Source organism: Meriones unguiculatus, chromosome 9 (genome assembly GCF_030254825.1).
Source record: "Meriones unguiculatus strain TT.TT164.6M chromosome 9, Bangor_MerUng_6.1, whole genome shotgun sequence".
NCBI classification, from domain to species: Eukaryota; Metazoa; Chordata; class Mammalia; order Rodentia; family Muridae; genus Meriones; species Meriones unguiculatus.
Genome location: NC_083357.1, coordinates 102,804,075 through 102,821,075, shown reverse-complemented (window position 1 = coordinate 102,821,075; position 17,001 = coordinate 102,804,075).

Genomic DNA, 17,001 nt, shown 5'->3' with positions numbered 1-17,001 from the left:
TTTTATATTTATATTACCCTTGACAAATATACAAATCTTATCTTGGTTACCAGTTGCAGATATTGAAAGTTTTAGTTAAACAATAAACTGAATTCAATAAAATAATGTTAACAAATTAAGTAAATTAAGTTTTTCCAGGAATCAGTTTATTGCTTTTGTATGTCATAAGAAAATATATGTCTATGTCTGATTTTATTGATTTTGTAAATAGAGGCTTACATTTGTAGTCACCTGAGTTTTCATTGCTCATCATATTTTCCGTCTGTTCTTTTCTCTAGAAGTCAGAATAAAGAAGCCACTACTATCCGTTACTTTTATATTTTAAACCTACAGTGACTCACTATGCATAACTTCTATTGAACAAAGCATGCCCCACAGGAAATCCTAAATTCACTACAAGGAAAGAACAGATTCCCTTATGAAGCAATTTCATAAAAACGTCTTTGAATCAGGGTATAAAGGGTTTCACCAATAATCTCTTTCCTCAGGACACAAAAGCACATGGATGATGCCAAATTTGGGACCAACTTAACTACACAGTGCGTTCCAGGATAGCATGAACTTTAGAAGTAGACCATTTTATCACAACAAATATAAATGAAAACAAAAGTCTTTGGAGTTTGAAAGAGAAGGTCAAAAACATTATGAACAAATAAAACAAATATAAGTCGATTAACAACATTCTGGGGAACTTAAAATGATTTAGTAGAAAACATTTTGGAATTTAGTGTCCAGCCCTCTACGAATACATACATACATACACACACACACACACACACACATATATATATGTATATATTATATATACTGAATAATATATATATGTATTCCATTGCAACTTGAGAAATATGAGATACTTTCTGTAACAGACTTCATTTGAATTCATTTTTTGTTTGAAAAACTTAGTATATAATTGTAGTTCTCTTTCTATTGTTTTATTTGTACAATAACAATGAGCCAATAAACGGAACCTAATGAAACTGAAAAGCTTCTATAAAGCAAAAGACACTGTCATTAGAACAAAACGACAGCCTACACATTGGGAAAGGGTCTTGACCAACCCAACATTTGACAGAGGGCTGATATCTGGAATATATAAAGAAATAAAGAAGTTAAAAGGCAATAATTTAAGTAACCCAATTAAAAAAAATGGTGTATGGAGCTAAACAGAGAATTCTCTGTAGAAGAATATAGAGTGGCAGAGAAACACATAAGAAGAAATTCAACATCCCTAGCCATCAGAGAGATGCAAATCAAAATGACCCTGAGATTTCAGCTTAGACCCAAATGGCTAAGATCAAAAACTCAAGAGACAACACATGCTGGAAAGGCTGTAGAGAAAGGGGAACCCTCCTCCATTGCTGGTGGGGATGTCAACTGGTACAACCACTATGGAAATCAATCTGGCGCTTTCTCAGACAATTAGGAATAGTGCTACCTCAAGATTCAGCTATACCACTCCTAGGCATATATACAAAAGATGTTCAAGTACACAACAAGGACATTTGCTCAACCATGTTTGTAGCAGCTTTATTCATAATAGCCAGAACCTGGAAACAACCCAGATGTCCATCAATGCAGGAATGGATACAGAAATTGTGGTACTTTTACACAATAGAAATCTAGTTAGCAATTGAAAACAAGGAAATCATGAAATTTGCAGGCAAATGGTAGGATCTAAAAAAAAAATCATCCTGAGTGAGGTATCCCAAAAGCACAAAGACACACATGGTATATCTCACTTATATAGACCTATAAGATAGGATAAACATAATAAAATATGTACACCTAAAGAAGATAAACAAGAAAGAGGTCCAGGGGTAAGATGATCAATCCACATCTAGAAAGACAAAGGGAATGAACATTGGAAATAGGAGAAAATAAGTAACAGGACAGTAGCCTACCACAGAAGGCACCTGAAAGACTCTACCTAGCAGTGTATCAAAGCAGATGCTGAGACCCATAACCAAACCTTTGGCAGAGTAAAAGGAATCATATGAAGGAACGAGGAATTAGTATATCCTAGAAGGGACAAGGAGCCCCACAAGGTCCAAATATATCTGAGCACAGGGGTCTTCTATGAGACACAAGGACCATACATGATATAACCTACAACCCCTGCTCAGACATAGCCCATGGTAGCTCAGTATCCAACTGTGTTTCTTAGCAAGGGGGACTGGGATTGTTTCTGACATGAACTCATGAGCTTCCCCTCCCCGCTGAGAGAGGAGCAGCCCTGCTAGGCCACAGATAAGGACATTTCAACCATCCTGAAGATACCTGATAAGCTATGGCCAGACGGAAGGAGAGGAGGACACCCCCGCTCAGTGGACTCGGAAGGGGGCAGGGAGGAGAGGTGGGAGGGAGGGGAGGATCTGAAGGGAAAGAGGGAGAGGGCTACAGCTGGGATACAAGTGAATGTATAAAATTATTTAAAAATAAAAAAATATTAAAAAATGAGCTATTTTCAACCTATTTGACTGTATGACACACGTTGCAGCTCATGCTCAGCTAAATTCTCACTGCCTACACTTCTACTCCAGTCTCCTGTTTTGAGGAAAAGGTGTCTATCCACAGTAACAACAGTGATCGAGTACTGGAGAGCACATAGAGTTCTACACAGCTGAAAATTATAAAGGTCATCATTATTTCATGAATAATCTATGACAATTTAGGAATATGACAACATTCAAAAGAAACTATGCCTTACTTTCTCTAATGAGGTCATATTATTATGAAGGAATATTAAATAAACAGCCAGTGATGACATCTAAAAGTATGTTCATGTATACTTTTTGAAGTTAGATTAAGTAAACAAATTAAAACAATAATTATCATTTGAAAAAACTGGTTAAAATTGAAATTCAGAATCAAATAACTTTGCATAATAATCACAGACCTATTCACAGATATGTCAAAATGTAAAGTCTTCAGTTAATTACAAAATGGCACAACTTTACAAACATGATATACATATATAGATCAGACAAACTGATGATAAATGATAGCTATGTAGATGATAGATAGATAGATAGATAGATAGATAGATAGATAGATAGATAGATAGATAGATCATTTCTCTATTGTACATGGATTAGTGTTAAAGGAATCTTAATATCTAAAGGGATCTTTACAAAATTACTTGTAAAACTTCTACAATAGAATAGCATTTCTAGAAGTACAATAAGCAAATAAAAAAACAAAAACAAAAAGCGGCATCTATCAACAGCAAAAAATTCAGTGTTTACAGATTAGACACTATAATGCTTGTTTCATCTCCTTCTTTAACTTCCATGTGCGTAATTATTCTTTCATTTAGGCTTTATTCGTCACACTAAATGTAATGTATACCATCTTCAAAATCTTGTACCTACATACAGAATTACAAAGGGAAGCAATTAAACTGAAGCAACAAAAATCCATTAAGGTTTCTTTCGAAGACTCTATTTTAAAGGAAGTTTTGTTAGTTTCTGATAGTATCAAATTCCTTATTATGAATTATCTGCAGTAAGGGAAGTAAGTATACAAGCAAGGCATGATGCTACACACTTATAATGCTAGCACCTGAGAGCTACATGTAAGGAAATTAAGAGTTAAAGGTTAACCTTGGCTATGAAGTAAAATTGAGGACAGCGTCAGCTACATGAAAACTTGTCTCAAAATAAACAAACAAAACTAAACGAAAAAAATAAAAGATGCCCCTCAACTGAGGAATGGATACAGAAAGTGTGGTACATCTACACAATGGAATACTATTCAGCAATAAAAAAAAAAAACAAGGAAATGATGAAATTTGCAGGTAAATGGTAGGAACTGGAAAAGATCATCCAGAGTGATGATCCCAGAAGCAGAAAGACACACACGGTATATACTCACTCATATAGATATATAATATAGGATAAACCGACTATAATCTGTACACCTAAAGAAACTAATCAAGAGTGAGGACTCTGACTAAAATGCGCAATCCTCATCCCGAAAGGCAAAGAGGATGGACATCAGAAGAAAGAGAAAACAGGGGACAAGTCAGGAGCCTGACACAGAGAACCTCTGAAAGGCTCTGCCCTGCAGACTATCAAAGCAGATGCTGAGACTTATGGGCAACCTTTGGGCAGAGTGCAGGGGATCTTATGAAAGAAGTGGAAAATAGTAAGACCTGGAGAGGACAGAAGCCCCACAAGGAGAGCAACAGAACCAAAAAAAAAAAAAAAAAAAAAAAAAAAAAATTCTGAGCACAGGGGTCTTCCCTGAGACTGATACTCCAACCAAGTACCATGCATGGAGATAACCTAGAACCCCTGCACAGATGAAGCCATGGCAGTACAGTATCCAAGTGGGTTACATAGTAATGGGAAGAGGGACTGTCTCTGACATGAACTGATTGGCCTGCTCTTTGATTACCTCCCCCTGAGGGGGCAGTAACCTTACCAGGCCAAAGAGGAAGACAATGCAGCCACTCCTGATGAGACCTAACAGGAGAGGAAAGAGAGGAAGACCTACCCTATCAGTGGACTTAGGGAGGGGCATTGGCGGAGAAGGAGGAGGAAAGGAGGAATAGGGAGGGGAGGAGGGAGGAAACTACAGGGGGGATACAGAGTAAATAAAGTGTAATTTTTTTTTTATCAGTTACATTTTATTAACTCTGTATCCCAGCCGTGTCCCGATCCCTCATTCCCTCCCAGTCCCTCCCTCCCTCCCTCCCTCATCTCCACCGTGCCCCTTTCCAAGTCCACTGATGGGGGGGACCTCCTCCCCATTCATCTGATCCTGTTTTATCAGGTATCTTCAGGACTGGCTGCAAAGCCCTCCTCTGTGGCCTAACAGGACTGCTCCTCCCTTCGGGGGTGGGGAGACCAAAGAGCCAGTCATCGAGTTCCTGTTAGAAATAGTCCCTGTTCCCCTCACTTTGGGAAACCAATTGGTTACTGAGCTACCACAGGCTAAAGTGTAATTAATAAAAAAATTTTTTAAAAAGATGGAATAAAGTATATAAAATATTTTTTTAAAAATAAATAAGAGTAAAAAAGAAATATACTATGAGGGCACAGACCTAAATGTGATTGTATACTCAGGGATATGATTAAAATGTCTTATGTTTCTGCATCTTTCCAAATAGCTTAATAATGATTTGATTTTAATATATATATATATATATATATATATATATATATATATATCCTTGTATACCTACTATAAGAAAATCCTTTTCCTTACTTGCTTTCACTATTAACTAAGTTATCATAAGGACACAGTTAATGTTTTCAAAAATCATGAAAATTAAAGATTAAATAATTCCCAAGTGAAAAACTAAACATTGAGAGAAAAACAGACAATAGTTTGCCTTTCAGATGATCGTGATAATGCATACAGATGGTAGATATATCTCAATATTACTGTGGTAATTATTTTGTTTGGTGAACAGAAGTCTGTTGACTCTCATATAAAGGGAGATATAAATAAATAAAGCTTTTATTTCCATGTTCTTCTGTAACCTAAGAAGTGTTTCTTTTGAAAATAATTATAGATTATACAATATGAGATGAACACAAATACTTGCTCTTAGCTTAGCAAGAATTTTAATAATAAACTTTCACATTCAAATATATAATATAACTTTGGAGTGAAATAAGCTGGGCATGGTAGAGTATGCCTTTAATCACGAGGCAAAGGCAGAGGAATCTCTGTGAGTTAGGGGCCAATCTAGGCTACAAAGGCAGCCAGGGCTATTTCACACAGAAACCCTGTCTCAAAAAATAAATAAATAAATAAATAAATAAATGAAGCAAAACAAAATAGAATAGAATAGAATAAAGGCACTTGAAAATGCTGTATGTAATCCCACTACTATAGAATCTTTCTATATATACCAATTGCCTTTAAAAGGAACTCAATTATAATGAGTCAAAAATGTCTCTCCTAGACATCATAGGCTATCAGCTCATACCAGTGCTGGATATGGGTTACCTCTTTCCAAATGATTGGTCATTAGGTCCTACAAACATCTAATGCTCCTACCATTATTCTTGGTTACCCTCTAGGACTTTAATTTTCAGTCTGGAAACGTGAGGAATAAACACATCATTTAACTCTGAAGTGCAAAATACAAACCTTGTCCTAATGTTTTCTAATTGTAACCATCCTTTTCTATTGTTGAAATTTTAATATAGTTTGCATTTATTTCAATAACAAATGTATATGCAAAAAAACAAACAGATGTATCAGATGTAAATATTTTACTTAAGAAACTAAAAAGCACTTAGTTTTTACTTTTTTTAATTTTTGATAACATCAATTTTATTTTTTTTATTACTTTTTTATTTTTTTTATCAGTTACATTTTATTAACTCTGGCTTATTATTTAGTAAAGTAAAACTAGACTCAAAGTTTACTTGCATAAATGTGTGATTTGATTTTCTGAAGTCATTTTAGCCTGTGACTATATTTAAACTCAGAATAATAATTCTAACACAAATTTCATTGTCTCACATCTCATTTGCTGTATAAGAAATTTTCCCCAAATTGAACTATTTCTGTTCAGCTCCAAAAGCACAAAGATGCTGCATTAGCTAAAACAAAGTCCTACAAGTCTGTGCACAGTCATCACTACACTGTGAACATTTTCCTCTTTCCTTTCTTTGCCCTAATGGTGATGGACTCTAATCACGATGTTACATAAATATAACAAATTTCCCAGCATTCCTGTAATTATTATGAGACTGGAGGCAATTTGCAGAATGTGATGCTATTTCTTTTTGAATCTATGATAACAGATACACATAACAGACACAATGACCCCATCTGACCCAAATTACTAGAGAAATCGCTCCCCACATTATCCTTTTCAAAAATTGTCATTGAATCTAAATGCACAGCCTTGCACTTCCATAGGATCTCAGTTTGGCTCCCAGCCTCCATAATTCCTGAGTTATAACCTCCCATATAGCCTCAGAATATTCAACACTTATTGCCTCCATGATTCCAGAGCATCTCTCTCTCTCTCTGTCTCTGTCTCTCTCTCTCTCTTTGTCACACACACACACACACACACAAACACATATTTGGGGGTACAGAGACAGAGACTTGGAGACACTGATAAAAAATAAATTAAATGTAAAAGCAAAATGTATGTTTAAATATTCTCCACCTAGAAAATGTAAGATCTGCGGTGCCTCACTGAGTTTCATTGGGTTTCCATCTGATGAGACAATGACACTCTTCAGACCTAATGATCCTCTCTTATTTTTTTTCCCCAACATAAGAGTTCACAAAAACTGAAAGTACGATTTTCAGCTTCATATGGAAACACACAAATACACAAAATAGGAAAACTAAATTTTAAAAATCTTAATAAAAAAAAGTGCTGTAGGTATCATCATTCTCCTATTCAAGATGTACTAAAGAACTCTCATAATAAAAACAGCATGGTGATCATTCTTTCTGTAGCCTGTATTTGTCAACAGAAATCTTTCTGCTTGTCAGGCAAAGTCAACTATATATAGGCTTCCAAATACAGCTTACAGATTAGGATAACTGCATAAAATAAAAAGGAATTAGAAGACAAATCCTTGTGATTTAGTCATTAAAAAATAACTTTATGGGATCATAATGACCCAGGATTATGGAGGAAGTGTCAAGGAGCGCTTTAACCCTGGTTACCTCAGAGGAGAATAGCAGGAATGAATGGGTTTGGTTCTTCCTCCTAGTTTGGCACCATAAACTCAACCCTAGTAAGAATTTATTACATTGACAGTTTCCCTCCTTGTTTGTTTCTCACAAGGTTCCTCCCCACTCCCTACCCTACAGCCCCTGAGTATGCTTATGAAATATCTTCCAACACCCGTGTCCTGGTCAACTATACTCAAACCTTGCCCCAGAGCCTTGGCCATCTTCCAGGAGCCTAAATACCCTATCCCCCAAAAGAACAGTTCTCCGAAGCTGTTCTGAGACATGTGTTCAGGATGACACTCATCATGACCAAGATCCCGCCTGCACCCATCTGCCTAGCCAAGCTTTACACCTCCATCCCTGCCCAGGGCACAATGGGCATGGCTACCCCAAAGTAAGAGCTGATCGGAGGCAGCATGCCTCTTTCTGCTATTTGAAATCAAAGTGAAAAGATTTTAGATGTTTTCACTTCTGCTGTGACAATCGACATTTTCATAAACGCATGTAAGTTCTGAGGGCCACATTCCCTCCAAATTCTTAGGAAGAAATCTCGTCTTTTGATAGATGAAAATAATCACATCAGAAATATGCTTAAATTCAATCAGAATCCACTGGAACCTTAACTGGCAAGCCAACATAAGAGGTGATATTGGGTAATTGTGGAGTCTGAATGTGAATTTCCATGGCAAGGGTACTTTGCCTTCTGCTACTTACTAGATTCTGGTAGTAGACAGACAGGAATAATTCTATGTTTATAGCTAGACAGGGATAATTTGAAAACATTTAGATAAACCTTGAAGTGTGGCAAACGTTTAAATGACAAGTTTTTGCCTGGCTCTTACAATAAGCCATAAAAATGAAGTTACTTACCTACCGACCTTATTTCATCTAAATGACAGTTAATTAAAGAAAAGTATCTTCATTCATGTTTCAGTTGCTTTTTCACTTCAAACTGTGCAGATTTTGTTATGCCAAGTTCACGGGACCCTCAGAGACCACCAGGAGACTACTCGATGCAATTGCAAGAGAGCTTTATTACGAGAGTGATCGAAGTCGGGACCCAAGTCTCTCTGATGCAGCAGTAAAGAAATGGGACCCTGAGCTCTGAGTGAACAGGATTTTTATTTATTTTTTTTATTTTTTTTAAATTTTTTTTTCAATGCAGTTTATTCAGGAACCTTGAACAATCCTCGGACCCTGGGGAAAGCCAGCCCACAGCTTAAATAGCCTCTGGGTAGCCAACCCAGGCGTGCCACGTGTGCAATGCAGATAGGTCCACATACATGGAAGCAAGCCAGATCCTCAGCCTTAGCCAAATGTGGAATTGTTCGTGACAGAGAGCACTCACCATCTGGAAGGTGGAAGGCGGAAACCAGCTCCATCTTTAAGGCATAGCATTCCGCAGCTCTCTACAGTTCCCCCTTTTTGTTTTAGACGCATCAGGCAAGAGTAGAGGTCTGATCTCTGATATTAGAAATAAATTGGGACTTTGTACTGATGTTCATTTAGGTGTCATCCACCCAAAGAGCATCAGACCCGTCCGATACCTTTTTCTCAGAGGCAGGACCTGGGGCATCAACCCGCATGCAATCAGACATGCTCTTCTCTGGGTCGAAAGCTGCTGACACTGAGTGCAGTGCTTAGCCTTGCATCCTGAGCGTAACATTTTAGCTTTTTATGGTAGCCAACCATGCTTGGGGAGAATGTCCTGCTTCAATGGCTCTAAAGGCCTGAATGATCATGGCTGTATCACACTGTTGTGAGACTCTAATCTTGCATATATACCACAGGCAAACCAAGGAGACCAACACCAGAAGGCCTGCTAACACTCCCATGCCAGCCCATTCCTTCAGATGATTCATGGCTGCAGCAATCCATGCTGATAATCCTGTGGCTAGTCCTGCGTCCACTCTGGTAGAATTTACTGTGACAATGGCCACTCTCAGCTGCTCCATTGTAGTATCGAATTCTCCAGTCCAATTACATAAAATATAGCTCGACAATTGTTTAGACAAATTTGCAGCACAGGAAAAATTCTCATGTTGTATGCTAGTGACACAAAGTCCAGCATACTTTCATTGACAGCCAGGTTGAGCGATTTGCCAGAGGGTATCAATTTGCTCCTGCAAGAGGTCAATCCTCTGATTGACCACAATCAAGCTTCCTCTTAGTTGAGCATTAATTCCTTTATGTACAACTAAGGCATGAGCTACATTGGCTAAATGATTATTCAGGGTCTGAGCAGTCTGCCCAGTATGACTCATGGCTAATGCCCTGGTGGTAGCTCCAACAGCCGCCAATGAGATGGTAGTAACAATGGTGGCTGTAGTTCCAAGATCCCTTTTCTGTCTGAAGAGAGTCATAGCATGAGGGGCATCAATGGGCACAGGCACCCAATGAGGAACACAGGGAACTTCCCAGAGACTCGTACTCCAACCAAGGACTATTCATGGAGATAACCCAGAACCCCTGCACAGATGTAGCCCAGGGCAGTTCAGAGTCCAATTGGGTTACATAGTAATGGGAAGAGGGACTGCCTCTGACATAATCTGATTGGCCTGCTCTTTGATCACCTCCCTCTGAGGGGGGAGCAGCCTTACCAGGCCATAGTAGAGGACAATACAGCCACTTTTGATGTGAACTGACAGACTAAGATCAGAAAGGAGAGGAGAACCTCCCCTATTAGTGGACTTGGGGAGTGGCATGCAAGCAGAGGGAGGAGGGAGGGTGGGATTGGGAGGGGAGGAGGGAGGGACTTATGGGGGGATGCAGAATGAATAAAGTGTAATTGATGAAAAATTTTAAAAAAAAAGGGAAAAAATAATTTAAGAACCTTAAATGACTTTCAAAATTGGAGGAAAACATGGAGTTAGTCAATTGGCATGGAGCACGTCTCGCCCCTGGGGGCAATGATCTCCTGAACCTACTCAGACCTCGGACACCACCACTGCTAGTTCTAGAACTGACGCAGGATGTTCCAACGAGGGGTTAAGGCTTCTCATAATATTTCCTATAAGCCCACACCTGTTTGTTTATATCCCCCATTTTTATTCGTTATTAGCCAGATAGAGCCAAGTAATTGTGGTAATGATACTTGCTTTTTTGTCCAATGCTGGAATGCTAGTAAATTTAGGTGAACAGGATTTTTAAAGCGAAAGTCTGTGAGCAGGGGGTTTCCATGGCAGCAAGCAGAGGGGCACAAGCCTTGGTGTTACAGAATTGGGTGAAGTTTAGCAGGGCGGGGTGACCTTTTCTGAGGCACACAATCACAATGGCTAAGGCATATAATCACAATGGCTATTTTTCTAAACCATATCTGAAACATTGGGGAGAATTTTCCCACCCGATTCTCAACTGATTCCCATTGATTATTGCCATGAAGTTTGTCTCTATTTTCTATGAAGCATTTATTCTGTTATATTTCCTGGAGGCTGTTGCTGGGAGAGTTAACTTTGTTTTCTGTCAGGTGTGCATTCTGTGATATTTCCTGGTACCTGAATTTAGTTCCCAGTCAACATCTTTATTTCAAAACAGAGTTATATTTGGGCTAACTTAAACGCTTCAATTTTTATTTTAGCCTTAGAGGCTTTCAAAGATAATGGAGATTTCCTCCATTAACCCTGTTGTAGACATATCTTTGAACAGAAATGTTGAATTTGTAGCATGAGCGTGTCCTCAGTTATGTTTAATTTCATAGCTATTCACAGAAATGATTTTCAACTGTCATACATCTTCTACCTAGAAGATTATCATACACTGTCATCTAAAAACTTGTCTGCACTCCAAATCCATACATTTGAATATTGTGCATATGTTGAAAACCTCAGTTAGAATTCAACTACAGTGATTTTGATGACGGAGTGGACTTACCTCAGCTCTACTTCAAGAATGACTATGAAGGACTAGAATTCTCTTAATGAGCAGTATTAAATCCATAGCGGGGCAATTTAGAGAAAAATTATGCTTTACTCAAATCATCACTTATATATATTTTAGGACTGAAAGAATAGACCTAGCCAGTCACGTGTTCATGAGCAATAATTCTTAAATATTTTCAGTTACGTTTCACAATTTGTAAGGTTTTGGTTGTAATAATTTTTACTGAGGAGTTGAGACAGGAAGTATGCTGGTTAGTTGTTATTATTAACTTGACAGAGGTGAGAGTCACCTGGGAAGAGGGAACTTCAACTGAAGAGTTGCTGTACTTGCCCTGCAGGCTTGTCTGGAGGATATTTTCTGGGTGGATAGATGGCATGGGAGGGCCATCTATGAGTGCCAACTGTAAGTGGCAACAGCTGTCGCAGGCAAATTTGGGTTGTGTGAAAAGCTGGCAGAATTCAGGGCAGAACACTTGGTATTGGCTAACCAATCTGAGGCCTGGTTCCTAGGGAAGACTGTTTTGCCCAGCCTCAGCTTCCTTAGTTGTCTTGAGTTTTTGACTAGGATTGAGATATAAGACAGGCCTCCTCCCATGGAAGCATATCTGTTGGTACTGTCCATGCTCAGACCTACAATCATATACATACAAGTAACATTATAAGGAGAGAAAAATATATAATCTGTTTCACTAATTAATTAATCTGTATCAATAATTACTTACTTCATTAATATTAATAATTAATTAATCTGAGAAAACAAATAAGTGAGGTGCATTAGAAGGGTTGGACAGAGGAAGAAGGTTAAACACTGCAATTCCATGTTGTTTTTAAAAAATATATATTTTTAAAAAGAAATCTAGCAGAGAACAAGCTACTTAATGAACTAGAAAACACCTTACTAGGTGATTTTTTCTTCAATTTCTGGCAAGTGTGAGTTCATGTACTTGCTGCCCTCAAGGATGGACTGTGAGCTGGAAGCATATGCTAAGATGAAGCCTTACTTCTCCTGGTTGGTTTAGGTCAGAGTGCTTGACCACAATGAAAAATAGCTAAAAGAGCAGGGCTGCAGAAATGGAAAACGGTCTTTATAGTAACTAAAAGGTGGTTGATTCAAAGTTAAATTTAGTCATTACCTTTCAGTATCTTTTATAATTAAGGCACATTCTTATAGTTGGGTCAATTTAAGGTATAAGAAATGCTACAGTAAGAGTTTAAAATGAGTGTAAATGGCAAGGTAGAAAAGACTGGTTGTTATGGCAACAAAAATACATTTAAAGCAAGTTTATAGAAAAAGGTAATACATTTTTATTGCCCTGAAGTGAAAACCACAATTCAATAAAGAATGATGTCTGAATCAAACTAGGTTACAAAATTCAGTTATAGTGCTTGCATTCAGAAATCAAGATATTTGTTTTATCATTTAAATTTTTTCTGGGAAGCCATTTCTTTTTAACTTCTAATCGTTCACTCTTTTCATTCAATTTAAATTATGCATCATTGAAATTGCACAATTATTTTTTTAAGACTATCACATTTCATTTTATTTTTTTATTTTTTACAATTATTTAAAAGAAAGATTCTAAATGGTTCTATTTAAACATATGACAAAAAATATAGATGAACCATTCATGTCAATACATATGTAAATAAACACTTTTGTTGACTATTAATGGAATATAACTTTTCATTTACCTCCCAATTATTATTTTTTCATTCTTGAGAAATTTTAATTTGGGAAATCCTAAATTCTAACACTTCACAATTCAACTATTATATATATTTAAAAATATATATAATATCTTAAATATTCATTAACATAGAGATTTAAGGACAAGTTTAATGACATATAATCAGGGTTTCCATAATAAACAGGACATTCTTTGTGTTACTTTTACCTTATATTTTTCATAATATTTTTATTTATTATTTGGGAATCTCACATCATGCACTCCAATCACACTCACTTCCCAGTGCTCTTGTATCTGCTCCCCATACCTTGTAACCTTCCCACCAGAAAAAGAAGGAAAATATTTTTAAAAGGAGACAAAAAAGAAAAAAAAGTGTCTATTTTGTGTTGCCCATATACTCCCTGGAGTGTAGTGAAACTTAAGGAAAGCTCAGTCCTTTTCCATCTGCACCCTCTTCAGAGGCCATCAATTGTGAAGAGCTATACTTCAGCAGAATTGTTATCACATTTTTTTAAGAGTTCTAGTTTAAGACTTCCTTTTTGAGGCTGTCACTTCTGGGTGGAGGTAAGGGTTGTCACGAAAGCCATCTATGTTTCTATTTCTCAACTGCATTTGTAGTCATCCACACCACTGAAAGAGTGGTGGGACCAGCCGGCTAGCTCCTGATTTCTCAAGGGAAAAAGGTCGAATAATTTTCTCATTAGGCCCAACAATAGATAAATTTCTAGATTCATTCCTCCAACTGAGTAAATTTGTAGTGCTTAGACTTGGAAGCAGAGGAAAATACTCATCAAATACTGAAAATGTAAAGTAAGAAACATTTTAATAAGCATAAATAAAAGTAAATTTATAATTAAGAAATCAATCCAGCTTTAGTTTAAGTACATTAAAGTACAAAGTTGCTCAGAAATTCTGGAAAATTAGATATGATCAGGCTTTTAATACTGTATAGTTTTTAAGTTTACATATTTTTCATAAGTGATATATATTTAGTATAAAATATGGCTAACTATAACATTATTAATGATTAAAATAAATACATTCCTCAACTAGTCCCAGAGTGGCTGATATTTCAACAATGCTGTGATAAATTCATCCAGGATTAGAACTGCGTTTTAAAAAGTCTCAAATCTTAATTACATCACTGTCCATTGTTTTTACTTATACAGCTTAATTAATTCCACGTTTTGTTTTCCTCACATTTGAGTTGGAAACAACACCCTCAACATTACACTTCTGTGATAAGATTAAGTGATTTGCTATATTAATATATGAGAACATGTAATATTTGACGTCTTCATGTGTGCATATTGTGACATAGAGTAGCTTTGAAATGGCACATAAAATTGCACTTACACAAGGCATTTTGCTAATCTTTCAACAATTCAGGGATTTGTTTGTATCCTGCTTCATTCTAGTGTGATAGCCAGTCTCAAGAAGTCAGCCCTATAGTTTCATTACAAAGAGGAAAACAGTACTTCCTAAATAAAACAAGATTTTGAGATGTATATGTATGTATGTGTGTGTGTCTTCACCCGTGTGCGTGTACTTGTGCATACGCTCTCAAAGGAGTAGATTGTAAAGTTTTGGTGACAACCATGTTTTACTATATTCCATTCCATTTCTTCAGTAGAGGTAAGAATCTTTCCTTCTCTTGAATATCATTTCATTTTGGTCTTTCACTGAGCTGTAAAACACAGAGAATATATGTAATATATATTTTTTCAGGAATTAAGTGATCTCAGTTACGTTGCACTGGGAACAACTCGAGCTGTGAAAGTCCCTGAAGGGCCAGAAGCATGTTTCCCATGTATCCTATCACCACTTGCAACTCCAGGTAGGGAGATCTGTGCATCAGGGGGCAGGGGTTGGGGTATTGAGTTCCTTTTGGGGAAGAAGGCTTCCAGCTCTTCACAGGTTGGGCTTTGATTCTGAGATCCTCAGTCCTTCCGTGGTCTGAGATTTGTGACCTCTGAATGGATTCTAGCTGACCACAGAGGTAACATTCTGAGCACGTTTCTTATCTTGGCTGCCACCTTTTCGTTGTTACATATCTCAAGTTAATACGCCAGGAAAATCCAAGAGAAATTGCTTTAATGTAATCCTGCTTCAAGAGCCTAAATTAAATCAGATCAATACTTTAACTTACAAAATTAAGGTTTTTAAAATATGTTTTTAATTTAAAGTAGAATTATGTCACTATTCACCTTCCCTTTCTTCACTGAAGCCCACAGCTTTTTGAAACTCTCTCATGTCCCCCAACCCTATAATTTTTAAAATTATTGTTACCTTATACATGTATGTATGTATATGCACAAATATGTGAATATAACATGCTGCGTCCAATTTTCTTCTTGTTTGTCTGTGTATGATTTCAGGGCTTACCACTGCACATTGGACAGCCAATAAGGGTCTCAACTCATACCTGGAAGAGGCTATCTTCAGCAGTCACTAGTATCCTGTAGTATTTTGGTTTGGACTTCCATGAAACTTCCTTTTTCCATGTCCGTATGTCATTGGCATTGCTTATGTTCTGGTCCTGTATGCACTGCCCTTTCTAGGAAGAACAGTTGTACTGCAGGCTTCATACTCTTCTCTCTGTACAATCTTCGCACTATCTCCTCCACAACAGTTCTTGAGCCACAGATGCAGAAGCTGGGCTATAAGTGTCAGCTGGGGCTGAGAATCTCACTATCAATTGAGAACTGCATTGTGTCTGGGTTTTGTTTTCTATGATGGTTTCTGTTTCCTGTAAAGACAGACTTCTTTGATAAGATGTAAAAGCTATGCTTAATCGGTGGCTATAACAGTAGGATTTAGAATGTAATAAGGAATTGTAGAACAAGAATTGCCATAATATCTTATTTGTTTAAGCTTTCCAGTTGAACTACTTTGCTTAGATAGCTGCTTTCAAATATTATTCTGTGAAATTTTCACCCAGGTTTGCAATCTTTCTTGTTAATATTCACCGTTTATTCCTCCTCAGTCTCCAAGATTGTCTCATCACATCTTTCTCCTAGCTTTAGCACAGCTGGAAGTTTTCTTCCAGAGAAGGAATTCAACCTACCCTTCCTGAAGCACAGATCTTCAGCCAGGAAGATCCCTACAAGGAGTTGCAAGTGGTGAGAGTCAGGAAGTATGGAATGCATGCTTCTGACCCTGCCAGGACTCTGAAAGCACATATATTTTCATAAATACTTAATCTACTTACTAATTTATTGATGAATTTTACCCCGAGTTCTGTTAGTGCGGTAACACCAGTCTCCCTCTCCTCTTTAGCTTTTAATGAACTACCGTTCTTTCTATTCCTTCAATCTCCGGTATTCTACTATCCACTATTATTATTATTATTATCATTATTATTATTGTCATTAGTACTTATATTGAAAGACTATAATTGATAAGAAGCTTCATGTAGAATACCTCCTTTTAATTAAACCGTCTCCTAGACCCTCATTTCTTGATCTACATCACTTTACTACCTGCTAGTAAACTCTCCTACTCCTCAGTATTTCTTACTACTAATTGAGCTTTTATTGGGGTAGCAGATAGTCTATTTTCATACAAGTAAAAAAAACTACAATTCACAATTCTCAGAAATAGCCTAATATTTTATACAAAAATATTGCTAATCATATTACTCTTAAAATAATGTTATTCCTGTTTTCATTTACCAATCATGTGTTCAGTCATCCAACAATAAATTACCCATTCATATGCATCTTGTTAATAATTATTTCTTCATCAATTAATGCATATTAATAAATACA